Genomic DNA, 27,814 nt, shown 5'->3' on the forward strand with positions numbered 1-27,814 from the left:
GGATGAAGATTGAAGAAGATGATCCTGCGCATGGATGAATATGTTTCGCCGCCGGGATGAAGATGGATTCGCTGCCCTTCATTAATGGCGAGTACCAATTTTGGGGTTAGTGTTAGTTTTTTTTTTTTTCTTTTGGGGTGTTTTTTTTTTTAGATTAGGGCTTTTTTTATATTTAATGGGCAGAAAAAGAGGCTGAATTACCCTTTTAAGGGCAATGCCCATCCCAAATGTCCTTTTCAGGCAATGGGTAGATTAGGCTTGTTTTACTAGCTTTTTTTCATTTTGGGGGTTGTAATAGTTAGGGGGTAATTTCTTTATTTTGTTTAAAAAAGAACTGTTAACTTTAGGGCAATGTACAGAGAAAACGATGGATTCGCCAAACAGAGTCAAATTTTTTTTTTTATTGAAGGGACAGTTTAAAATAAACATCTCCCAGAGGGTACTGCAACAGCATACATACAAGTGGCGTGGCACTCAATGGCTTTCGCGTTTTGGCTTAAGCAGACGTAAATCATAGCCATTGAGTGCCACTGCCACCCCACTTGTATGTATGCTGTTGCTGTACCCTCTGTGAGATGTTTATTTTAAACTGTCTTCAATACATTTTTTGAATTTTACTCTGGCGACTCCATCGTTTTCTTCTGTACTTTAATAGTTTAATTAGGCGTTTGCATTGTGGGGGAATGGCGGATTCGGGGTTAATCTTTTTTTTAGGTGTTTGCAATGTGGGGGATGGCGGATTAGGAGTTAATAGTTCATTAGGTGTTTGCTATTTGGAGGAATGTGATGTGGGGGATGGTGGTTTTGGGGTTAACAACCTTTATTAGTGATTGCGATGTGGGGGGATGGCAGTTTAGGGGTTGATATTGTGCATCCGTTTGTTTGTTTAGGCTTCCAGGGAGTTACAGTGCTTTTTTACTGTGTGCAAGGGTTGTTGCACCTGCCTATGTGGGGGCGAGCTGAAAGTGGAGTAAAAATATCTTCATTCAGCGTGTGGTAAGTCCCTTGCACTGCATTTGTGGTACAGAATGGTGACGCCAGATTCATGTTAGTTTATGGAAGTAAAAAATGCGCCACGCCGTAAAAGATCAACACGTGTAACTTGTCTGCTGCAGTGGGTATGTGATTGCTCGATTAGACAAAAATTTGGCAACCCTGGTTTTTGCGCACGTCACCAAGTATGTGATCGAGACCTTGAAGCTTGGTGAGTAAACAGACACTTGAGGCTTGAAGCTTGGTGGTTAAAGAGACATTTCAGAATTGAAGTGTAGTGAGTGAGCAGACACTTTAGACTTGAAGCTTATCAAGTGAGCAGACACTTTAGACTTAAAAGGAACAGTAAACATCATATGACTGTCCAATAATAATAATTAACCCCTTTGCCTATTGGGAATCTCAGAGAAAAACCTTGGCCAAACTACCAGAGAATGTTTAGCATTTTTCCTATCACTCCATTTAAACTGAATTTTTTTTATGATGTAAATGTCAAAATTATATATTTTGTTTTAAGAAGGCAATCCAAGGTACTGATCTATACCACATTTTGGTATATTTTATGCCACCGTTTGGCCGTCAAATGCGATCATACAGGGAGTGCAGAATTATTAGGCAAATGAGTATTTTGACCACATCATCCTCTTTATGCATGTTGTCTTACTCCAAGCTGTATAGGCTCGAAAGCCTACTACCAATTAAGCATATTAGGTGATGTGCATCTCTGTAATGAGAAGGGGTGTGGTCTAATGACATCAACACCCTATATCAGGTGTGCATAATTATTAGGCAACTTCCTTTCCTTTGGCAAAAATGGTTCAAATGAAGGACTTGACAGGCTCAGAAAAAGTAAAAAATAGTGAGATATCTTGCAGAGGGATGCAGCACTCTAAAATTGCAAAGCTTCTGAAGCATGATCATCGAACAATCAAGCGTTTCATTCAAAATAGTCAACAGGGTCGCAAAAGCGTGTGGAAAAACCAAGGCGCAAAATAACTGCCCATGAACTGAGAAAAGTCAAGCGTGCAGCTGCCAAGATGCCACTTGCCACCAGTTTGGCCATATTTCAGAGCTGCAACATCACTGGAGTGCCCAAAAGCACAAGGTGTGCAATACTTAGAGACATGGCCAAGGTAAGAAAGGCTGAAAGACGACCACCACTGAACAAGACACACAAGCTGAAACGTCAAGACTGGGCCAAGAAATATCTCAAGACTGATTTTTCTAAGGTTTTATGGACTGGTGAAATGAGAGTGAGTCTTGATGGGCCAGATGGATGGGTCCGTGGCTGGATTGGTAAAGGGCAGAGAGCTCCAGTCCGACTCAGACGCCAGCAAGGTGGAGGTGGAGTACTGGTTTGGGCTGGTATCATCAAAGATGAGCTTGTGGGGCCTTTTCGGGTTGAGGATGGAGTCAAGCTCAATTCCCAGTCCTACTGCCAGTTTTCTGGAAAACACCTTCTTCAAGCAGTGGTACAGGAAGAAGTCTGCATCCTTCAAGAAAAACATGATTTTCATGCAGGACAATGCTCCATCACACGCGTCCAAGTACTCCACAGCGTGGCTGGCAAGAAAGGGTATAAAAGAAGAAAATCTAATTGACATGGCCTCCTTGTTCCCCTGATCTGAACCCCATTGAGATCCTGTGGTCCATCATCAAATGTGAGATTTACAAGGAGGAAAAACAGTACACCTCTCTGAACAGTGTCTGGGAGGCTGTGGTTGCTGCTGCACGCAATGTTGATGGTGAACAGATCAAAACACTGACAGAATCCATGGATGGCAGGCTTTTGAGTGTCCTTGCAAAGAAAGGTGGCTATATTGGTCACTGATTTGTTTTTGTTTTGTTTTTGAATGTCAGAAATGTATATTTGTGAATGTTGAGATGTTATATTGGTTTCACTGGTAAAAATAAATAATTGAAATGGGTATATATTTGTTTTTTGTTAAGTTGCCTAATAATTATGCACAGTAATAGTCACCTGCACACACAGATATCCCCCTAAAATAGCTAAAACTAAAAACAAACTAAAAACTACTTCCAAAAATATTCAGCTTTGATATTAATGAGTTTTTTGGGTTCATTGAGAACATGGTTGTTGTTCAATAATAAAATTAATCCTCAAAAAATACAACTTGCCTAATAATTCTGCACTCCCTGTATAAAAAAATTTGTTAACTTTTTCAAAACTTTTCTTACTAAAATTATTTATATACCGCTTGTCAAAACACAAATGGATGTAAAAACAAAAACTCGGGGATCCCCTTTGTTCAGAAACAGCAGACATATACAGTGGGGCAAAAAAGTATTTAGTCAGCCACCAATTGTGCAAGTTCTCCCACTTAAGAAGATGAGAGAGGCCTGTAATTTTCATCATAGGTATACCTCAACTATGAGAGACAAAATGTGGAAACAAATCCAGACAATCACATTGTCTGATTTGGAAAGAATTTATTTGCAAATTATGGTGGAAAATAAGTATTTGGTCAATATCAAAAGTTCATCTCAATACTTTGTTATATATCCTTTGTTGGCAATGACAGAAGTCAAACATTTTCTGTAAGTCTTCACAAGGTTGTCACACACTGTTGCTGGTATGTTGGCCTATTCCTGCATGCAGATCTCCTCTAGAGCAGTGATGTTTTGGGGCTGTCGCTGGTCAACATGGACTTTCAACTCCCTCCAAAGGTTTTCTATGGGGTAGAGATCTGGAAACTGGCTAGGCCACTCCAGGACCTTGAAATGCTTCTTACGAAGCCACTCCTTTGTTGCCCGGGCGGTGTGTTTTTTTGATCATTGTCATGCTGAAAGACCCAGCCACATTTCATCTTCAATGCCCTTGCTGATGGAAGGAGGTTTGCATTCAAAATCTCACTATACATGGCCCCATTCATTCTTTCATGTACATGGATCAGTCGTTCTGTTCCCTTTGCAGAGAAACATCCCCAAAGCATGATGTTGCCACCCCCATGCTTCACAGTAGGTATGATGTTCTTTGGTTGCAACTCAGCATTCTCTCTCCTCCAAACACGACGAGTTGTGTTTCTACCAAACAGTTCTACTTTGGTTTCATCTGACCATATGACATTCTCCCAATCCGCTTCTGGATCATCCAAATGCTCTCTAGCATACTTCAGACGGGCCCGGACATGTACTGGCTTAAGCAGGGGGACACGTCTGGCACTGCAGGATCTGAGTCCCTGGCAGCGTAGTGTGTTACTGATGGTAGCCTTTGTTACGTTGCTCCAGCTCTCTGAAGGTCATTCACTAGTGTGGTTCTGGGATGTTTGCTCACTGTTCTTGTGATCATTTTGACCCCACGGGGTGAGATCTTGCGTGGAGCCCCAGATCGAGGGAGATTATCAGTGGTCTTGTATGTCTTCCATTTTCTAATTATTGCTCCCACAGTTGATTTCTTCACACCAAGCTGCTTGCCTATTGCAGATTCAGTCTTCCCATCCTGGTGCAGGTCTCCAATTTTTTGTTTCTGGTGTCCTTCGACGGCTCTTTGGTCTTCACCATAGTGGAGTTTGGGGTGTGAGTGTTTGAGGTTGTGGACAGGTGTCTTTTATACTGATAACAAGTTCAAACAGGTGCCATTAATACAGGTAATGAGTGGAGGATAGAGGAGCCTCTTAAAGAAGAAGATACAGGTCTGTGAGAGCCAGAAATCTTGCTTGTTTGTAGGTGACCAAATACTTATTTTCCACCATAATATGCAGATAAATTCTTTCCAAATCAGACAATGTGATTGTCTGGATTTGTTTCCACATTTTGTCTCTCATAGTTGAGGTATACCTATGATGAAAATTACAGGCCTCTCTCATCTTCTTAAGTGGGAGAACTTGCACAATTGGTGGCTGACTAAATACTTTTTTGCCCCACTGTATGGCTTTGCCATTACTTTTTGCTAATTAAAGGCAGCTAATTGCAGCTGCGCACTTCAGGGCTGACATTTTTGGCAGTGGAGGGGTTAATTATTTAGCAGGTAAGGATAATAGAATTGTAATGCAGTGATTACCCTCTCACCTCCCTGATCTCTCCCAAAAAGCTCTCTCTTTTTAATAAAAGCATACTTTAATTTTTTTTATGCTTCACATGCACGCGCAGAGAAAACCGTGATAACTTTTACTAGAAGCATTTTTGCCAATACATGTACAGTATATTGTAAATATGTTTCTATTCAAATATGTAATGATATCTTTATATATATATATTATTTTGTACCTAAAAACCCAGTGAGTGCAGTCTTTTTCTTGATTCCTAATGTTTTGGACATATGCACCCTGGCTGATGCTACGCTATGGATTAGGAGTGCAATAACTTTTTGGGGCTATATACTTGCTTGTGGTTTTGCACCTAAACAAACAGTTGCTTTAAACCTATCATTGGAATTTCTGCATTTATATCGACACAGAGTCTGAGATAAGAAGCATAATCACTTTAACTTCCCCACTGGAACGTTTAATAATAACACTTGCTTTTGTTTCTTGCACATAATATGCAGACAGGGGCTGTAGGTTCAAACCCCACAGGAGGAGCCTATGCCATTGATGAGGATGCAGTAAACACAGACACCTTTGTGTTCACAGAGGATGATGCAGAACGAATTGGGAACACCACAGACCTACGTGAGTTAAGAGGGGATACCCCCATTGATATATACTATAAATTACTGAACTTAAACAAACGCAGAATTGATTTTCATTTGCATGCAGGTTATTTATCAAATTACTATAAGAACAAACTAATACCAAGGGGCTTTAGAATCACTAATGTTCCTACCCTTGGCAGATCAAGTGCATAATTTTATAGAGAATGGTGCTGTATTTTAAATAAGTGTTCCTATGATTTGATTTTATTAACAATTGGGGTTTTCAGATTAGAAAGAAAAATTCAAATAGAAATTGACATCATTAAAACAGAGAGTTATCAGGTGATAAAACAGAGAATATAACAGTGATTTGTTAGCCTTTAAAAACAGAAAACTTTCCACTGTGGAAACAGATTACCGTGAAAAATGTATTTACAAATGGTTATATGGTAAGGAAGATAGACGTAGGGAGTATAATCCAAGACGGCGTAACTTTAATAGAACTAAAAACGTTGTTGACATAATTGACACAAGTAGTGGAGAGTCCCCTGAGAGTGATAATACCACCATTAATAATAAAACTGATGATTCACAACCCACTTTGGGCAATATCACCACAAGCTCAGCAAACAAAACCCTAATACTAAGTAAAAAAACTTAGGACACACACCAGACGAGGGGGGTACGAAAAGAAAACCTACCTACAGGAAACAAATATAGTGCACAACACAGGCTTAGATCGAGACCACTCACAGAGGATGAGACCAAATTACTAAATAAAGGCCTTTCCTTTATCCCCACACCAAGACATGACACATTTCAGACTGCGGTAGATGTTTACCAGTTTTAGAGACAACTAAATATAAATTAGTTTTTTAAATATAAAATACCTACACAAACTGACATTACTTTTAAAGCTCCATCTAAATTTGACCAGTTGACATCCAATTCTTCAATAAAAAATTTCACGAGACTTATCCGCTCAGATTGTGAGACTGGATCAGATACTCGTGTATTCTCAAATATCTCCAAACAAAACAGACAGCACTGAGTACCCTCATGGATGATACCACTATCACCATACGCCCAGCTGATAAGGGGGGGGCTATAGTGGTTCAAGACTATAGTGACTATAGACTGGAGGCTTTACGCCAACTGTCAGACACATCCACTTAAAGAAAATTGCCCTCTAACCCTTCCAGTCAGTTCAAAAAGACTATTGATCAGACTAGAAAGTGTTGAAAGTGGCGGCGCTGTGTCACCTCCAGGGAACCAAGCTGCACACGTCCTCTGAGTCAACCTTGTTGCGTTCACCTCCAAAATAAAAGAGCTCACAATAGTGTAGCAGATTTCAGACAATGTAGTAGGCGCACAAACTGGTTATACTCACAAGATTGCAGTTAAAATAAGCCTTTTATTAAAATCATCACAAAGGTGTCTTCAGGTGCAGCTTCAGGTTTTACTTAAAATACAGCTCAACGCATTTCGGCTAAAAGAAGCCTTTATCAAGAGCATAAAGTTAAAACAATTTCTGGAACAATTTCTGGAACTTTCTGCTTCTTTATAGGGTTTGGGAGAACCGGGGCTGGCAGCAAGCACCTGAAGGGAAGTGCTAACATTGCTTAATACTTTATCTTTTCTAATACGTATTGATCAGACTATTAATCGGGCCCTACATATGAATTACATCACGACACATGAGAGTGAATTTCTTACCAATGGTTTCCCAAAAACTCAAATTTTGTATCATTTACTGAAGATACATAAGTCTATTTCTTGTCCTCCTGGGAGACCGATAGTTTTGAGAACCATTATTATTTACAGACAGCAGGAACTGCCATGGGGTCAAACTTGGCCCCAGTTGATGCCAATATTTACATGTTGTGGTATGAGTCTGAAATAATGACACCCCAACATAACTTTTTACACCAGATATATTGATGATCTGTTTCTCCTGTGGAGGGTCAGCCATGAAAGTTTAAAAAGTTGGGTACAGGATTTGAACCATATGGATACTCCCATTAGGTTCAAGATGGAATGTGATTTAGTTCAAATACACTCTCTAGATTTAAACATTTTCAAAAAAAGGTATGATCAGGGAATTAAGTTTGGGACTTCCCTATACTCTAAAACCACTGATAGAAACTCTCTACTATTGGTCTCTAGCTATCATCCTAGGCACCAAAAGATGGGGGTCATCTCCTCTCAACTGACCAGAGTGGTGAGAAATAATTCCGAACCAGATCTACTAACTTCCCAACTTGACTCTGTGGACAAACTTGAACAGAGAGGCCATGACAGAAGAGACATTATGGCTGCAGGAAAAATAGTGGACCACTACACACAAGATATGCTGCTAACCTCCATTCAAAAGGAACCCATAACAACAGACCAACAACTTCATGTTGTTACCACATATACTCCGATGCACTCCACCATACAGCAATCTATGTGTAATAGATGGGACATTCTGGAGACTGACAAAAGTCTTGCTGACTGGAAACAAAAAACACAAAGACCTAGATTTGGAGTTTGGCGGTAGCCGTGAAAACCAGCGTTAGAGGCTCATAACGCTGGTTTTAGGCTACCTCCGGTATTTGGAGTCATTAAAAAAAGGGTCTAACGCTCACTTTTCAGCCGCGACTTTTCCATACCGCAGATCCCCTTACGTAAATTGCGTATCCTATCTTTTCAATGGGATTTTTCTAACTCCGGTATTTAGAGTTGTGTCTGAAGTGAGCGTTAGAAATCTAACGACAAAACTCCAGCCGCAGAAAAAAGTCAGTAGTTAAGAGCTTTCTGGGCTAACGCCGGTTCATAAAGCTCTTAACTACTGTACTCTAAAGTACACTAACACCCATAAACTACCTATGTACCCCTAAACCGAGGTCCCCCCACATCGCCGCCACTCGATTAAATTTTTTTAACCCCTAATCTGCCGACCGCCACCTACGTTATACTTATGTACCCCTAATCTGCTGCCCCTAACACCGCCGACCCTATATTATATTTATTAACCCCTAATCTGCCCCCCTCAACGTCGCCTCCACCTGCCTACACTTATTAACCCCTAATCTGCCGAGCGGACCGCACCGCTATTATTATAAAGTTATTAACCCCTAATCCGCCTCACTAACCCTATAATAAATAGTATTAACCCCTAATCTGCCCTCCCTAACATCGCCGACACCTAACTTCAAACATTAACCCCTAATCTGCAGACTGGAACTCACCGCTATTCTAATAAATGTATTAACCCCTAAAGCTAAGTCTAACCCTAACACTAACACCCCCTAAGTTAAATATAATTTTAATCTAACGAAATTAATTAACTCTTATTAAATAAATTATTCCTATTTAAAGCTAAATACTTACCTGTAAAATAAATTCTAATATAGCTACAATATAAATTATAATTATATTATAGCTATTTTAGGATTAATATTTATTTTACAGGTAACTTTGTATTTATTTTAACCAGGTACAATAGCTATTAAATAGTTAAGAACTATTTAATAGCTAAAATAGTTAAAATAATTACAAATTTACCTGTAAAACAAATCCTAACCTAAGTTACAATTAAACCTAACTCTACACTATCAATAAATTAATTAAATAAAATACCTACAATTACCTACAATTAAACCTAACACTACACTATCAATAAATTAATTAAATACAATACCTACAAATAACTACAATGAAATAAACTAACTAAAGTACAAAAAATAAAAAAGAACTAAGTTACAAAAAATAAAAAAATATTTACAAACATAAGAAAAATATTACAACAATTTTAAACTAATTACACCTACTCTAAGCCCCCTAATAAAATAACAAAGCCCCCAAAATAAAAAAATGCCCTACCCTATTCTAGATTACTAAAGTTCAAAGCTCTTTTACCTTACCAGCCCTGAACAGGGCCCTTTGCGGGGCATGCCCCAAGAAGTTCAGCTCTTTTGCCTGTAAAAAAAAAACATACAATACCCCCCCCAACATTACAACCCACCACCCACATACCCCTAATCTAACCCAAACCCCCCTTAAATAAACCTAACACTAAGCCCCTGAAGATCTCCCTACCTTGAGTCGTCTTCACCCAGCCGAGCCAAATTCTTCATCCAAGCGGAGCAAGAAGAGGTCCTCCATCCGGTAGAAGTCTTCATCCAAGCGGGGCAGAAGAGGTCTTCCATCCGATTGAAGTCTTCATCCAAGCGGGATCTTCTATTGTCATCCATCCGGAGCGGAGCGGCAGGATCCTGAAGACCTCCGACGCGGAACATCCATCCTGGCCGACGACTGAACGACGAATGACGGTTCCTTTAAATGACATCATCCAAGATGGCGTCCCTCGAATTCCGATTGGCTGATAGGATTCTATCAGCCAATCGGAATTAAGGTAGGAATATTCTGATTGGCTGATGGAATCAGCCAATCAGAATCAAGTTCAATCCGATTGGCTGATTCAATCAGCCAATCAGATTGAGCTTGCATTCTATTGGCTGTTCCGATCAGCCAATAGAATGCGAGCTCAATCTGATTGGCTGATCGGATCAGCCAATCGGATTGAACTTGATTCTGATTGGCTGATTCCATCAGCCAATCAGAATATTCCTACCTTAATTCCGATTGGCTGATAGAATCCTATCAGCCAATCGGAATTCGAGATGACTTCAGCCGGATCATGGATCTCTTCAGCCCCCCGCTTGGGCTTGGATCAGGACATCGGAGGAGCTCTTCTGGATCGATCGGTGAACCTGGTATGGTGAAGATAAGGTAGGAAGATCTTCAGGGGCTTAGTGTTAGGTTTATTTAAGGGGGGTTTGGGTTAGATGAGGGGTATGTGGGTGGTGGGTTGTAATGTTGGGGGGGGGGTATTGTATGTTTTTTTTTACAGGCAAAAGAGTTGAACTTCTTGGGGCATGCCCCGCAAAGGGCCCTGTTCAGGGCTGGTAAGGTAAAAGAGCTTTGAACTTTAGTAATTTAGAATAGGCTAGGGCATTTTTTTATTTTGGGGGGCTTTGTTATTTTATTAGGGGGCTTAGAGTAGGTGTAATTAGTTTAAAATTGTTGTAATATTTTTCTTATGTTTGTAAATATTTTTTTATTTTTTGTAACTTAGTTCTTTTTTATTTTTTGTACTTTAGATAGTTTATTTCATTGTAGTTATTTGTAGGTATTGTATTTAATTTATTTATTGATAGTGTAGTGTTAGGTTTAATTGTAGATAATTATAGGTATTTTATTTAATTAATTTATTGATAGTGTAGTGTTAGGTTTAATTGTAACTTAGGTTAGGATTTATTTTACAGGTAATTTTGTAATAATTTTAACTATTTTAGCTATTAAATAGTTCTTAACTATTTAATAGCTATTGTACCTAGTTAAAATAAATACAAAGTTACCTGTAAAATAAATATTAATCCAAAAATAGCTATAATATAATTATAATTTATATTGTAGCTATATTAGGATTTATTTTACAGGTAAGTATTTATCTTTAAATAGGAATAATTTATTTAATAAGAGTTAATTAATTTCGTTAGATTAAAATTATATTTAACTTAGGGGGGTGTTAGTGTTAGGGTTAGACTTAGCTTTAGGGGTTAATACATTTATTAGAATAGCGGTGAGCTCCAGTCGGCAGATTAGGGGTTAATAATTGAAGTTAGGTGTCGGCGATGTTAGGGAGGGAAGATTAGGGGTTAATACTATTTATTATAGGGTTAGTGAGGCGGATTAGGGGTTAATAACTTTATTATGATAGCGTTGCGGTCCGGTCGGCAGATTAGGGGTTAATAAGTGTAGGCAGGTGCAGGCGACGTTGTGGGGGGCAGATTAGGGGTTAATAAATATAATATAGGGATCGGCGGTGTTAGGGGCAGCAGATTAGGGGTACATAAGGATAATGTAAGTAGCGGCAGTTTACGGAGCGGCAGATTAGGGGTTAAAAATAATATGCAGGGGTCAGCGATAGCGGGGGCGGCAGATTAGGGGTTAATAAGTGTAAGGCTAGGGGTGTTTAGACTCGGGGTACATGTTAGGGTGTTAGGTGCAGACGTAGGAAGTGTTTCCGCATAGCAAACAATGGGGCTGCGTTAGGAGCTGAACGCGGCTTTTTTGCAGGTGTTAGGTTTTTTTTCAGCTCAAACAGCCCCATTGTTTCCTATGGGGGAATCGTGCACGAGCACGTTTTTGAGGCTGGCCGCGTCTGTAAGCAACTCTGGTATCGAGAGTTGAAGCTGCGTTAAATATGCTCTACGCTCCTTTTTTGGAGCCTAACGCAGCCTTTATGTGGACTCTCAATACCAGAGTTATTTTTATGGTGCGGCCAGAAAAAAGCCGGCGTTAGCTACGCGGGTCCTTACCGACAAAACTCTAAATCTAGCCGAAAGGCTGGTATATTGCAGAGCAAGGAACATCAGGGACCTGCTAGATAAAACAGACCCCAAGCAATGCTACCAACAGGAGATGTGGCTAAAATTTAAAAGGTTGGGTTGTTTTAGTTGTGGAGACTGTGTAACTTGTAACAGCATGCACGTAGGAGACTCCTTTCAACATCCACATAAGAAAAAAAGATACAGCATCGATTCACTTGTAGCAGCACATATGTCATATACATACTTATATGTCCATGTTCCCTTTTTTACGTGGGAAAAATGATAACTGCTTTCAAGGACAGAATGGCCAATCACAGGTTCGCCATTAGAGAGGCACTAAAAAATGGGGAATCAGATCTTCCGGTGGCACGTTATTTTGTCAAGTTTGCGCAGTATGATAATTAACCACATCCCACCACAGAGGAGGGGTGGGGACCACGCAAGGTTGCTCTTACAACTCGAATCCAGATGGATCTTTATGTTGGACACAGTATCCCCGAAGGGACTAAACATAAAACTGGACTTCGGACCATTCACTGGCTAAAAATAAAATTAATAAGATTAAATTATTATACAGAGATCTCTGCTTACAATACTGCAAATGGGATATCTTTCCCCTTTAAAATACAATGAACCAGGGGCAAAACTACAGGGGGCGCAGAGGTCGCAATTGCGACTGGGCCCCCAAGGGTGGGGGCCCAGCTTAAAAAAAAAATGTTTTTTTTTTAACAATAAAAAACGTTGACCTGCCACTGCCTGCACTGATATCATGTGAGTGTGACATGATGCTTTACTAGTGTCTCTGAATACAGGGGTTAGTGTTTCTGTTTTACCCATTGGTGTTTATGTGTGTGTATGTGTATGTATGTGACTGTGTGTGTATTTATGCATGTATGTGTGTATGTTTGTGGAACCAGCAAATTACAGACCTTGTTACTACAGCATGGGGGGCGGGGGGTAAACAGTGTCAGTCTATACAGTACCACTAAATACATTACGGGGGGGCTGGACCATGTCACAGACTACTGTGGTCACTGTATAAAGTACTGGGGTGGGTAGGGTCAGACCAGCCATCTCACCGGCAGATTACAGACTGTGTCACTGACTCACTATATACAGTACTGGTGGGTTAAACAGTGTCACTATATACAGTAATAGGGGGTCAGACCATCTCACAGACTGTGGGAACAGGGTACCTCCTTTTGCATACATGTAATCTGATTCACATTTTTTCCCTGTGTTTTAATTATATATATATATATATATATATATATATATATATATATATATATATATATAAATAGATATATATCAAATTCACTTTTTTTGGGGGGTTGGGGTGGGGATGGTGGGGGGCCTTCTTAGATTCTTGCACCTGGGCCATGTGGTTTCTAGTTACGCCTCTGCAATGAACCTCCCGATACTGGACTGTAGACACTTCCTCTATTATATGCAATGTGTATATTAACTGTTTTTAACTTTCTCTACTACTCTGGCTTCTATGCCTGTTTACCTCTGAACAAGAACCCTCCAATATGAGTTTCCACACATCTTGCTATGACCGTGTGTGATCTACAGATTGACCTCTATTTCCATCTGATGGCGCCTATGGCATCATGTTCAAAACTATATTAATTGGTTACCAGAGTGAGGAGTATTATGGATGACGGATATACCCGCTATATGTGGGACACGGATATGGAGCATGGTCTCCTAGTTGCAGCAAAGATGCCAAGGACCGTGTGATTTATATCTGGTTTTACTTACTCCCTTTGGTCTAAAATTATCCAATATACATCGTGACACAAGTCAGATGGGCGGGGCCTAACAGCTGTGTTGTTAGATATGCAAATTAGCCATGTGAAGCCTCTATAACACGATTGGCCAGAATGTGTAATGACTCACATTAATCAGAAAGTGATTTACCACCGGCTGAGAGCAGGATATGCTCGGTTGCAACACACACACGTACCACACTCAGCTGGAAACTGTTACTGTTGATTGCCTATGGAGGAGGTGTTTAAATACACAGAGGTTTTGTGACTTTTATGCTTTCCTTTGGTTGCATCACACTGAGGATGCACCTGCACTGAGACTTTCTTTTTCTTTTGGGAACATTTGATAAAGGTGCCATGTCATGCTAATTTCCCCATTTTGACATTAAATATTAAAAGTTATTTTTTACCTAAAAGCCCAGTGAGTGCTTTTTCTCAAAAGTCCATTCCTCAGGGCATTTAAAAAAAAATTAAAAATATGGGACAGACTCCCGGGACAATTATACTCTCAGACAGGAGGTACAAAAAATATGTACTTTCCAAGGAAAATGAGGATAAATGGCAATTATGATGTGTACTTCCTGTTAGCCTCAAAGTATTTTTACTTGTTTAAGTAGTGCTCTTTCATATGCATGTAACACATTTTAGAGTTTATTGACCCTTAAAGGGACGCTAAACTCAAAATTAAAGTTTCATGATTGAAATAAAGCATACAGTTTTAATAGACTTTCCAATGTAATCTCATTATGAAGTTTTGCACAGTCTTTTTATATGCACAGTTTCTAATTCACCAGCTCCTACTGAGCATGTGTACAAATTCACAGTATATATGTATACTAGTCTGTGACTGGCTGGTGGCTTTCACATGATATAGGGGCTGGCAAATTAAAGTACATTTGAAATTTGTCCGAAAAAAAAATCTACTGCTTAAGTGATATTGCATTGCCTTTATTATGCACTTGTTGATTATGAAATTCTACTGTATTATTGGTCTTTTATTAAAGGATAACTAAATTTTCATTTTTTATCCCCAAACTAAACCCACATTTAGAAATATATACATATATAAAATTAAATTGACCTACTGTAATCCAAAAACGAAGCTGCATAACGCCATATAATCGATTTTTATTATTCCTTTATGACGTCACTCTATCCCGCCCTCCAATATGGGCAGTACATATCCCAAAACATCAACCAATCAGACGTTTACTTTTCGCATATAATTATAGGTCTATTGCATATGCGCAATTTGATTCTTTCAGTAGCGCAGGCGTGACTGAACCTTCTAAATCTAAACTGACTAATATTCACGGCTGCGCATTTTTCATCTCAATCCATCTGATCGGTTACCCAGGCATTCATATAACATATAATTATAACTATACACAAAAATAATAGATTTTAATATCATTGCACATAAATAATATCATGATATTAAAATAATATATAGAAATTATATTTACAGGGAGTGCAGAATTATTAGGCAAGTTGTATTTTTGAGGATTAATTTTATTATTGAACAACAACCATGTTCTCAATGAACCCAAAAAACTCATTAATATCAAAGCTGAATAGTTTTGGAAGTAGTTTTTAGTTTGTTTTTAGTTATAGCTATTTTAGGGGGATATCTGTGTGTGCAGGTGACTATTACTGTGCATAATTATTAGGCAACTTAACAAAAAACAAATATATACCCATTTCAATTATTTATTTTTACCAGTGAAACCAATATAACATCTCAACATTCACAAATATACATTTCTGACATTCAAAAACAAAACAAAAACAAATCAGTGACCAATATAGCCACCTTTCTTTGCAAGGACACTCAAAAGCCTGCCATCCATGGATTCTGCCAGTGTTTTGATCTGTTCACCATCAACATTGAGTGCAGCAGCAACCACAGCCTCCCAGACACTGTTCAGAGAGGTGTACTGTTTTCCCTCCTTGTAAATCTCACATTTGATGATGGACCACAGGTTCTCAATGGGGTTCAGATCAGGTGAACAAGGAGGCCATGTCATTAGATTTTCTTCTTTTATACCCTTTCTTGCCAGCCACGCTGTGGAGTACTTGGACGCGTGTGATGGAGCATTGTCCTGCATGAAAATCATGTTTTTATTGAAGGATGCAGACTTCTTCCTGTACCACTGCTTGAAGAAGGTGTCTTCCAGAAACTGGCAGTAGGACTGGGAGTTGAGCTTGACTCCATCCTCAACCCGAAAAGGCCCCACAAGCTCATCTTTGATGATACCAGCCCAAACCAGTACTCCACCTCCACCTTGCTGGCGTCTGAGTCAGATTGGAGCTCTCTGCCCTTTACCAATCCAGCCACGGGCCCATCCATCTGGCCCATCAAGACTCACTCTCATTTCATCAGTCCATAAAACCTTAGAAAAATCAGTCTTGAGTTATTTCTTGGCCCAGTCTTGACGTTTCTGCTTGTGTGTCTTGTTCAGTCGTGGTCATCTTTCAGCCTTTCTTACCTTGGCCATGTCTCTGAGTATTGCACACCTTGTGCTTTTGGGCACTCCAGTGATGTTGCAGCTCTGAAATATTACCAAACTGGTGGCAAGTGGCATCTTGGCAGCTGCACGCTTGACTTTTCTCAGTTCATGGGCAGTTATTTTGCGCCTTGGTTTTTCCACACGCTTCTTGCGACCCTGTTGACTATTTTGAATGAAACGCTTGATTGTTCGATGATCACGCTTCAGAAGCTTTGCAATTTTAAGAGTGCTGCATCCCTCTGCAAGATAACTCACTATTTTTGACTTTTCTGAGCCTGTCAAGTCCTTCTTTTGACCCATTTTGCCAAAGGAAAGAAGTTGCCTAATAATTATGCACACCTGATATAGGGTGTTGATGTCATTAGACCACACCCCTTCTCATTACAGAGATGCACATCACCTAATATGCTTAATTGGTAGTAGGCTTTCGAGCCTATACAGCTTGGAGTAAGACAACATGCATAAAGAGGATGATGTGGTCAAAATACTCATTTGCCTAATAATTCTGCACTCCCTGTATTTATACTAATAAACTTTTAACTATGTCCCATAGTTTTTAATACTTTTACAATAATTCTAAAATTCTTTCAGCAGTAAAATTTGATTGTTGAAGAATTGATCATTTAGAATAAAGAAAAGTATAAGATAGAAATTATTTCAAATAAATATTTTTAACTATTCGTTAATTCAAGGGCGATTTGCTTGTAAATGCTAGAAAGTTAAAAATTAGTATTGCAGACGTTTTTTTTATAATTGCTCATTAATAGGGAGATTCGCTTATATAATAGAAAATGCCTAAAATCAAAATTTCTTATTTGCTTAATTTTAATATATGTATTTTATGAGACATTAATTATTATTATAAATTATTAATAGTTGTTGATATAAACTTTTATTTGAGTTGCTCGTTAATTCTAGGGAGATTCTCTATGCGCAGGCACGCAAAAAAAACTTTCCTGAACAGCGCATCCAAATCTTCCCCTACGAGATCGATAGAGCGGGTCTACTGCTTCAAAAAACCGATCTGAAGAGAGTGATGTATTCAATGACGTTGCAGTATATTGCGCATGCGCATATCTGTTAACGCTCGCCATCTTGTAACCTGGGTTCTCAGCACGGATTGAAAAATGATAACAGCTAGTAACGGAGTGGGTTTGGAAAGGATAAAATATTTGTGGACAAATATCTGATAAACGATAAGTATTTAAAACATGAAGGGCATTATAAATGTATTTATTTCAGTACTTATTATTAGTCTATGATACATTTTTTTCTGACTACAGTGTCCCTTTAAGTGGATTTTCAGAATAACATTTGAAAATAAAACAAAGTTGCAAAAAAACATGAAGACACATACAATTTAAATGACAAGCACATTACACTGATTTTTAAATGGTCTACAATTGTCATGACTGTATTAATGCAATTGCCTCATTTTGTGGGATAGTTTCACATATGAGGAACAAAAAAGGGGATGATTTTAATACATTATTTTTTCTTGCAGATTGCTATATATATATATATATATATATATATATATATATATATATATATATATATATATATATATATATATATATATATATATGCGTTTATTGATATTCTCTTACACATTGGCATCTAGAAGTGAAGTGCCTTTCTTCTCCAGCAGAGGTCAGTATATATCAATTTTAATCCTAAAGGGATAGTATTATCTACAAAACTGCACAGGAAAATCTGTTGTTTTTTTTTTCAATTAAAATAAAAAACACACACCCAAAGACATATTAAAATGGCCACTTTTAGATATAGAAAAGAAAAAAATTCTTGAAAGTTGTTTTTGCTATTTTTGAACATCAGATTAAAATCAAGATGCATGCCTTCCTACTCCCCATCTCTGCATTATATGCATACCCCGGTATCACATTAAGGAACTGCATGCTTAAAGAGATATTAAATCCAGACATTTTCTTCTGTGATTCCTACAGAGCATACAATTTAAAAATAAGTTTCCAAGTTACTTCTATTATCAAATTTAATTTGTCCCCATGACATTGTATGTTCAAGAGATACCTAGGTGCTGCAATCTAGTGATTTTGCAAATGGATACAATTCTTGAAAAACTGCTGCAACATAGTGCTTCAGATTCCTAAGCTTAACTACCTGCTTTTTATCAAAAGATATCAAGATAACAAGGATTTTTTTTAATATAAGTAAATTAGAACTTTGTTTAAAACTGCATGCTTTTTATTAAAGGGATATGAACGTCAAACATTTTCTTTTGTGATTCAGAGAGAGCAAACAAAAAAACTTTCCTATTGATTCTATTATTACATTTGCTTTCCATGATATCCTATGGAAGAGGATGCTCTGCGTCGGATTGCTTGAAGATGTACCCGCTCCGCTCCAGATGGATGAAGATAGAAGATGCCGCCTGGATGAAGACTTCTGGCCGTCTGGAGGTCCTCTTCTGCCCGGTTGGGTGAAGACTTCTCAAGGTAGGGTGATCTTCAAGGGGGTAGTGTTAGGTTTTATTAAGGGGGGATTGGGTGGGTTTTAGAGTAGGGTTGGGTGTGTGGGTGGTGGGTTGTAATGTTGGGGGGGTATTGTCTTTTTTTTACAGGTAAAAGAGCTGATTACTTTGGGGCAATGCCCCGCAAAAGGCCCTTTTAAGGGCTATTTGTAATTTAGTATAGGGTAGGGATTTTTTCTATTTTGGGGGGCTTTTTTATTTTATTAGGGGGATTAGATTACGTGTAATTAGTTTAATTTTTTTTAATTATTTTATTATTTTCTGTAATTTAGTGTTTGTTTTTGTTCTTTAGTTTATTTAATGTAATTGTAATTAATTGTAGCTAATTGTAGTTTAGGTAATTAATTAAAAAAAAAAAATAAAAGTAGAGTTAGGTGTAATTGTAACTTAGGTTAGGGTTTATTTTACAGGTAAATTTGTACTTATTTTAACTAGGAAGTTATTAAATAGTTAATAACTAATAACTATTGTACCTAGTTAAAATAAATACAAACTTGCCTGTAAAATAAAAATAAATCCTAAAATAGCTACAATGTAACTATTAGTTATATTGTAGCTATTTTAGGGTTTATTTTATAGGTAAGTATTTAGTTTTAAATAGGAATACTTTAGTAAATAATACTAATTTTATTTAGATGTATTTAAATTATATTTAAGTTAGGGGGTGTTAGTGTTAGGGTTAGACTTAGATTTAGGGGTTAATAACTTTAGTGGCAGCGACGTTGGCGGCGGCGGCGGCAGATTAGGGGTTAATGAGTGTAGTTAGGAGGCTGCAACATTGGGGGCGGCAGATTAGGGGTTAATAAATAAAAAGTAGGTGTCAGCGATGTTGGGGGCAGCAGATTAGAGGTTCATAAGTATAATATAGGTGGCGGCGGTTTATGGAGCAGCAGATTAGGGGTTAATAATATAATGTAGGTGTCGGCAATGTCAGGGGCGGCAGATTAGGGGTTAATAAGTATAAGATTAGGGGTGTTTAGACTCGGGGTTCATGTTAGGGTGTTAGGTATAGACATAAAATTATTTTCCCATAGGAATCAATGGGGCTGCGTTAGGAGCTGAATGCTGCTTTTTTGCAGGTGTTAGGTTTTTTTCAGCCGGCTCTGCCCCATTGATTCCTATGGGGAAATCGTGCACTAGCACGTTTAGCCACCTTACCGCTACCGTAAGCAGCGCTGGTATTGAGGTGAGATGTGGAGCTAAATTCTGCTCTACGCTCACCTTTTTGCGGCTAACGCCGGGTTTAAAAACACCTGTAATACCAGCGTTACTGTAGAGGAGCGGTGAGAAAAAGCTGTGCGTTAGTCACGCACACCATTACCGACAAAAACTCGTAATCTAGCTGTTTATATAAATATAGGTTATGACTTATTAGGTGCAATAAAGAAAGTTAATGTTACCAAGTCACGCGGTTATTCCCTACTTGAGAATTCCTTTTAGGGTTAATTATCTAAGATGGCAATCTGGAGTTGATTTGTTATAAAGCCCAATCCGGCTCCTAAAGAATTTGTGGTGCATCTGTTAAGTGGCAGGACCTGTTGTGAGGTCCTTAAAGAGACATAAAACAAGTTGGGATAGAGACAAAATATAATATGTACTTTGATTACTTTACCTGCAAATTCATACTGCAGTAAATAGCCATTAACTCTTTATTTTTAGTTTCAGAATTGTAAAGCTCTAAATCCCCCTACACATTTCCTTCTATGGCTGTATCTATATCTATTGTTGTTTTGGTAAAATGCAAATGGGCATAGGGATTATCTGCTGGAGCATGCCTAGAAGCTGTGAACTCAGTTGAAATACAATGCCTGAGTCTAAACACTGATAAGGGGGGTGGATTTGGCTGCTCCAGGCAGCTTAGCTATGTAATTAATTTTGCTTATTTTTAAAAATTATTTTAAAATACTTGCCAGCAATTTTTAAACAATTTTTTTATGCAAACTATTTTTAATTAATTATCCCTTTAAGGATATGCACATATCTTAACCTGTTTTATGTCCCTTTAATTAAAGCACCCTACAAAACAAAATACACAAACACATCCACAATTCAATTGGAATAAATATCCTATATAATAAAAAGCTGAATCCACGATTCAAGTGGAATAAATATCCTATATAATTCGAAGCTCTCATGCACAGTAGAGACTGCGCGCAAGGACAAACACACCTGGCCTTAGAGTTCCTACCTGAACAGCCGGTGCGGGCGAAAGTGGGCGTGGCCGGGCGTGATGGGGGCCTGGTTGGGCAGGGTCGCGCGCGAGGGATAGAGGGGAGAGAGATAGAAAGAGAAGGGGAGAGAGATAGAAAGAGAGGGGGAGAGAACAAAATAGATGGGAAAGAGCAAGAGAGGGGGGAGAGAGCAAAATAGAGGGGAAAGAGCAAAAGAGATGGGAATGAGCAAAATAGAGGGGAGAGAGCAAAAGAGATGGGGGAGAGAGAAAATAAGAGGGGGAAAGAGAGAGAGCAAAAGAGAGGGGGGAGAGAACAAAATAGAGGGATGCAGAGAGAGAGCAAAAGAGAGGTGGGAGAGAGTGCAAAAGAGAGGGGAAGAGAGGGCGCAAAAGAGAGGGGGGAGATAGAGAGCAAAAGAGGGGGGAGAGAGAGCAAAAGAGAGGGGGAGAGAGCGCAAAAGAGAGGGGGAGAGAGAGAGTGCAAAAGAGAGGGGTGAGAGAGAGAGAGCGCAAAAGAGAGGGGTGAGAGAGAGAGAGTGCAAAAGAGAGGGGGGAGAGAGAGAGAGAGAGCAAAAGAGAGGAGGGAGAGAAAGAGCACAAAAGAGAGGGGGGAGAGAGAGAGAGCAAAAGAGAGGTGGGAGAGAGAGAGCGCAAAAGAGAGGGGTGAGAGAGAGTGCAAAAGAGAGGGGGGAGAGAGAGAGAGCAAAAGAGAGGAGGGAGAGAAAGAGCGCAAAAGAGAGGGGGGAGAGAGAGAGCGCAAAAGAGAGGGAGGAGAGAGAGAGCGCGCAAAAGAGAGGGGGAGAGAGAGAGAGCAAAAGAGAGGTGGGAGAGAGAGAGCGCAAAAAGTGGGGGAGAAAGAGCAACATAGAGGGATGGGGAGAGAGACAGAGCAAAAGAGAGGGGGGAGAGAGAGAGCGCAAAAGAGAGGGGGAAGAGAGAGCGCGCAAAAGAGAGGGGGTGAGAGAGAGTGCAAAAAAGAGAGTGGGGAGAGATCGCAAAAGAGAGGGGGAGAGAGCGCAAAAGAGAGGGAGAGAGAGAGAGCACAAAAAGAGGGGGGAGAGAGCGAGTGCAAAAGAGAGGGGGAGAGAGAGAGCGCAAAAGAGAAGGGGGGAGAGAGAGAGAGCGCGAAAAAGAGAGGGGGGAGAGAGCGCAAAAGAGATGGGGAGAGAAAGCGCAAAAGAGAAGGGGAGAGAGAGAGCGCAAAAGAAAGTGGGAGAGAGCGCAAAAGTGAGAAGGGAGAGAGAGCGCAAAAGAGAGGGACGAGAGAAAGCAAAAGAGAGGGACGAGAGAAAGCAAAAGAGAGGGGGGAGAGATGGAGCAAAACGAGAGGGGAAAGAGCAAAAAAGAGTGGAGAGAGAGCAAACGAGAGAGGGGGAATAGAGAGAGCCAAAGAGAGGAGGTAGAGAGAGAAAAAGAGACGTGGAGCGAGAGAGAGTGCAAAAGAGAGGGGGAGAGAGCACAAAATAGGGGGGGGGGAGGGCGAGCAAAAGAGAGGGGGGAGAAAGAGAGCAAAAGAGAGGGGGAGGGAGAGAGCGCAAGGGGTGGGACCGTTGTACTGCAAAAGGACTAGTTTTATATACAATGCTATCTGCTTGAGATACACTTTAAAAAGCCTTAAATCACACAATCAAAAATGTCCACCTGTGGATCAGTCCCTCTGTGTATTTGCTTCTGAAAAAAGTCTTATGGGTCCACCTCTAGTGAGATCTTCAATTGGTGTTTCTGATGTGTTATTAATATAAAAGAAATGTCTGTCACGGACCACCCTATTCATTTCGTCTAACCTGTCTTTTATTCAAGAGTATATTCATGAAAACAAGATTATGAGTTAAAACCAGCACAGTTTATGAAAAATAGATTATGTCGAACTAATATAAATTAGATTCTATGAGCAACTAAGGCCTCCATTACATATGCAGCGTCGCCCGCAAAATCCTCCGCCGACAGATTTTACGCGATTTTGGTATTACATATACGGCGTAGCATACAAGTTACTCGCGTATATTTCACCCGTCGCTTGCAATTATTACTCCCATAGGCTAACATAGAACCGCGTCGCAAATCGGTATCCAATATCCAGCGCAAGGACTTACGTGGCAAAAATGGAGAAATCTTACTCCATTTTTACCTCGCCATAAAAGGCAGCTGCAGCAAGCCTTGCGCTGAGTATGGGAGCACCGTAACTCCCGAAAATGCCTGAAAAAATAAACTAACACCTAATGCATGCGCAATGTCTATCTACCTGTCATCCGCAATCCCCCACCGCAATAACTAATAAAGTCTATTAACCCCTAAACCGCCATAGCCCAAAACGCAATAAACCTAATCAAGTATTAACCCCTAAACCGCCATAGCCCACACCGCAATAAACCTAACCCCTAACCTAACCTAACCCCCCCTATACCTAATTTACAAAATACTAAAGTTACTATTAAATATAAAAAAAATTACACTACTTTTAAAATACAAATAAACGTATAAATTAAAGGGGCAGTCTAATCAAAAGTCAGGAGTAGACTGTCCCTTTAAGCAAGAATTACAGAAAATAAAAAAATCTAAGATTACAGAAAATAATAAATAAAATTACAAAATTTTAAATAAATTACACCTAATCCCTATGAAAATAAAAAAAGCCCCCCCCCAAAATAAAAACACCCCCTAATCTAATAAACTACCAGTAGCCCTTAAAAGGACTTTTTGCAGGGCATTGCCCCAAGATAATCAGCTCTTTTACCAAAAAAATACACACAGCCCCCCCTACCAGTAAACCCCCCAACCCACCAAACCCCCCTCCAAAAAAACCTAACACTAAAAACGCTAAATTACCCATTGCCCTGAAAAGGGCATTTGTTGGGCATTTGCTGCCCACCCTATCTAAATAAAATAAATCCCCCCAAAAACCCCTTAAAAAAACCTAAGTCTAACCCCCAAGTGGTCCTCACCTGTCCTGAAGTCCAGCGGAGAAGGTCCTGTTCCAGGCGGTGAAGTCTTCTTCCAAGCGGCGACCTCTTCTTTCTTCTTCCAGGAACCAGCCGGAGTGGAGGGCGGAGTTGAAGACCGGCGACTCTGGAATTGAAGACCGGCTACTCTGGAACTGAAGACCGGCGACCGCAGAGCCATGGAGCGTGGAGGATCCTCTTCATACGATCTCTGCCGTACACTGAATAGGAATTCAAGGTACGCGATTAAAAATGGTGTCCCTTTAATTCCTATTGGCTGATTTGAGCCTTCAAATTCAAATCAGCCAATCAGATGAGAGCTACTGAAATCCTATTGGCTGATTTGAACAGCCAATAGGATTTCAGTAGCTCTCATCCGATTGGCTGATTTGAATTTGAAGGCTCAAATCAGCCAATGGGAATTCAAGGGACGCCATTTTTAATCGCGTACCTTGAAACCTAGCCTAAACTAAACTGCCAATAGTCCTTAAAAGGGTCTTTTGCTGGGCATTGCCCCAAAGAAATCAGCTCTTTTACCTGTAAAAAAAAATACAAACAACCCCCCAACAGTATAACCCACCACCCACACAACCAAACCCCCCAAATAAAATTCTATCTAAATAAACCTAAGCTCCCCATTGCCCTGAAAAGTGCATTTGTATGGGCATTGCTCTTAAAAGGGCATTTAGCTCTTTTGCTGTCCAAACCCTAAATTAAAAATGAAACCCACCCAATAAACCCTTAAAAAAACCTAACACTAACAACCGAAGATCCACTTACAGTTTTTGAAGACCCGACATCCATCCTCAACGAAGCGGCAGAAGTCTTCATCCAAGCAGTCAGAAGTCCTCAACGAAGCCGGGAGAAGTCTTCATCCAAGCGGAAAGAAGTGGTCCTCCAGACGGGCAGAAGTCTTCATCCAGACGGCGTCTTCTATCTTCATCCATCCAGCGCGGAGCGGCTCCATCTTAAAGACATCCGGCGTGGAGCATCCTCTTCTGTTGACGGATCTTCTCAAATGAAGGTTCTTTTAAGTGACGTCATCCAAGATGGCGTCCCTTGAATTCCGATTGGCTGATAAAATTCTATCAGCCAATCGGATTTAAAGGTGAAAAAAATCCTATTGGCTGATGCAATCAGCCAATGGGATTGAGCTTGCATTCTATTGGCTGATTGGAACAGCCATTAGAATGCGAGCTCAATCCTATTGGGTGATTGGAACAGCCAATAGGATTGAAGCTCAATCCTATTGGCTGATTGCATCAGCCAATAGGATTTTTTCACCTTTAATTCCGATTGGCTGATAGAATTCTATCAGCCAATCGGAATTCAAGGGACGTCATCTTGGATGACGTCACTTAAAGGAACCTTCATTTGAGAAGAGCCGTCAACAGAAGAGGATGCTCCGTGCCGGATGTCTTGAAGATGGACCCGCTCCGCGCCGGATGGATGAAGATAGAAGATGCCGTCTGGATGAAGACTTCTGCCCGTCTGGAGGACCACTTCTTTCCGCTTGGATGAAGACTTCTCCCGGCTTTGTTGAGGACTTCTGCCCGCTTGGATGAAGACTTCTGCCGCTTCATTGAGGATGGATGTCGGGTCTTCAAAAACTGTAAGTGGATCTTCGGGGTTAGTGTTAGGTTTTTTTAAGGGTTTATTGGGTGGGTTTTATTTTTAGATTAGGGTTTGGGCAGAAAAAGAGCTAAATGCCCTTTTAAGGGCAATGCCCATACAAATGCCATTTTCAGGGCAATGGGGAGCTTAGGTTTATTCAGATAGAATTTTATTTGGGGGGTTTGGTTGTGTGGGTGGTGGATTTTACTGTTGGAGGGTTGTTTGAATTTTTTTGTACAGGTAAAAGAGCTTTCTTTGGGGCAATGCCCCGCAAAAGGCCCTTTTAAGGGCTATTGGCAGTTTAGTTTAGGCTAGGTTTTTTTATTTTGTGGTGGCTTTTTTATTTTGATAGGGCTATTAGATTAGGTGTAATTAGTTTAAATATTTTATAATTTGTTTTTTATTTTGTGTAATTTAGTGTTTAGTGTAATTTATTTACTTGTAGTGTAAGGTTAGGTGTTATAGTAACTCAGGTTAGGTTTTATTTTACAGGTAAATTTGTATTTATTTTAGCTAGGTAGTTAGTATATAGTTAATAACTATTTGGTAACTATTCTACCTAGTTAAAATAAGTACAAACTTGCCTGTAAAATAAAAATAAACCCTAAGCTAGCTACAATTAACTCTTAGTTATATTGTAGCTAGCTTAGGGTTTATTTTATAGGTAAGTATTTAGTTTTAAATTGGAATAATTTAGGTAATGATAGTAAGTTTTATTTAGATTTATTTTAATTATATTTAAGTTAGGGGGTGTTAGGGTTAGACTTAGGCTTAGGGGTTAATAAATTTAGTATAGTGGCGGCAACATTGGGGGCGGCAGATTAAGAGTTAATAAATGTAGGTAGGTGGCGGCGATGTTAGGGACAGCAGATTAGGGGTTAATAATATTTAACTAGTGTTTGCGATGCGGGAGTGCGGCGGTTTAGGGGTTAATATGTTTATTATAGTGGCGGCGATGTCGGGAGCAGCAGATTAGGGGTTAATAATTTTATTTTAGTGTTTGCGATGCGGGAGGGCCTTGGTTTAGGGGTTAATAGGTAGTTTATGGGTGTTAGTGAACTTTTTAGCACTTTAGTTATGAGTTTTATGCTACAGCTTTGTAGTGTAAAACTCATAACTACTGACTTTAGATTGCATTACAAATCTTGCGGGATAGGCTGTACCGCTCACTTTTTGGCCTCCCAGAAAAAGCTTGTAATATCGGCGCTATGGAAGTCCCATTGAAAAAAGACTTTACACAAATTGCTGTACAAGACTCGTAATAGCAGCGGTAGTGAAAAAGCAGCGTTATAACCCATAACGCTGCTTTTTTACTCCTAACACAAAATTCGTAATCTAGCCGTTAGTTATTTCTCAATATTTAAAAAAAATGATGAATTAAACTTATGCTAATTTTCAATTAAGCTTAAGATGGCGTAAAGGAGTTTGCTTAACTTTACCTTACCTTTAAGCATTTACTGGTTATGCTATTCTACTGTGTTAAGTGGTTCTTTAAATGGAACATAATTTTTTTGGAGCATCTTGTCTCTTTAATTGAAAGTGCATAACTGATAATGCTGTATTAGTTCCAAATTAAATTTTAAGTGACGGTACACTTTACATGTTTTAAAATCAGGTCCGGAACCTAAGCAATATTTTAGATGGACTTTAAAGGGACAGTTTAGTCAAAAATAAAGTTTCATGATTCAGATAGGGCATGTCATTTTAAACAACTTTCCAATTTACTTTTATCATCAATATTGTGTTTTTTATCTAGGTATTCTTAGTTGAAAGCTAAACCTAGGTAGGCTCATATGTTAATTTCTTAGCCTTTGAAGGTCGCCTCTTATCTGAATGCATTTTTACATTTTTTTTTCACAACTAGGGGGCTTTAGTTCATGTGTGCCATATAGATAACATTGTGCTCACGACTGTGGAGTTACCTAGGAGTCAGCACTGATTGGCTAAAATGCAAGTCTGTCAAAAGAACTGAAATAAGGGGGCAGTCTAGAGAGACTTAGATACAAGGTAATTACAGAGGTAAAATGTGTATTATTATAACTGTCTTGGTTGTGCAAAACTGGGGAATAGGTAATAAAGGGATTATCTATACAGGTAGCCCCGAGTTTACGCCGGGGTTAGGTTCCAGAAGGAATGGTTGTAAATCGAAACCGTTGTAAATTGAAACCCAGTTTATAATATAAGTCAATGGGAAGTGAGGGAGATAGGTTCCAGGCTCCTCTCAAAATTGGCATAAGTAACACCTAATACATTATTTTTAAAGCTTTGAAATGAAGACTTTAAATACTAAACAGCATTATAAACCTAATAAAATAATCACACAA

At 39.3% G+C, this 27,814-nt stretch overlaps 1 long non-coding RNA gene across 1 annotated transcript in view; it reads left to right on the forward strand.

Annotated features, from left to right (window-relative positions):
* LOC128662448 (uncharacterized) overlaps positions 1–5,615 on the forward strand; it is a 60,181-nt gene extending 54,566 nt beyond the window's left edge. Inside the window, exon 3 of the long non-coding RNA XR_008402781.1 lies at positions 5,501–5,615. This is a non-coding gene — a long non-coding RNA (uncharacterized LOC128662448). The remainder of the gene's footprint in view (positions 1–5,500) is intronic.
* The last annotated feature ends 22,199 nt before the right edge of the window (positions 5,616–27,814 follow it).

This window comes from Bombina bombina, chromosome 6, assembly GCF_027579735.1.
Source record: "Bombina bombina isolate aBomBom1 chromosome 6, aBomBom1.pri, whole genome shotgun sequence".
Taxonomy (NCBI): domain Eukaryota; kingdom Metazoa; phylum Chordata; class Amphibia; order Anura; family Bombinatoridae; genus Bombina; species Bombina bombina.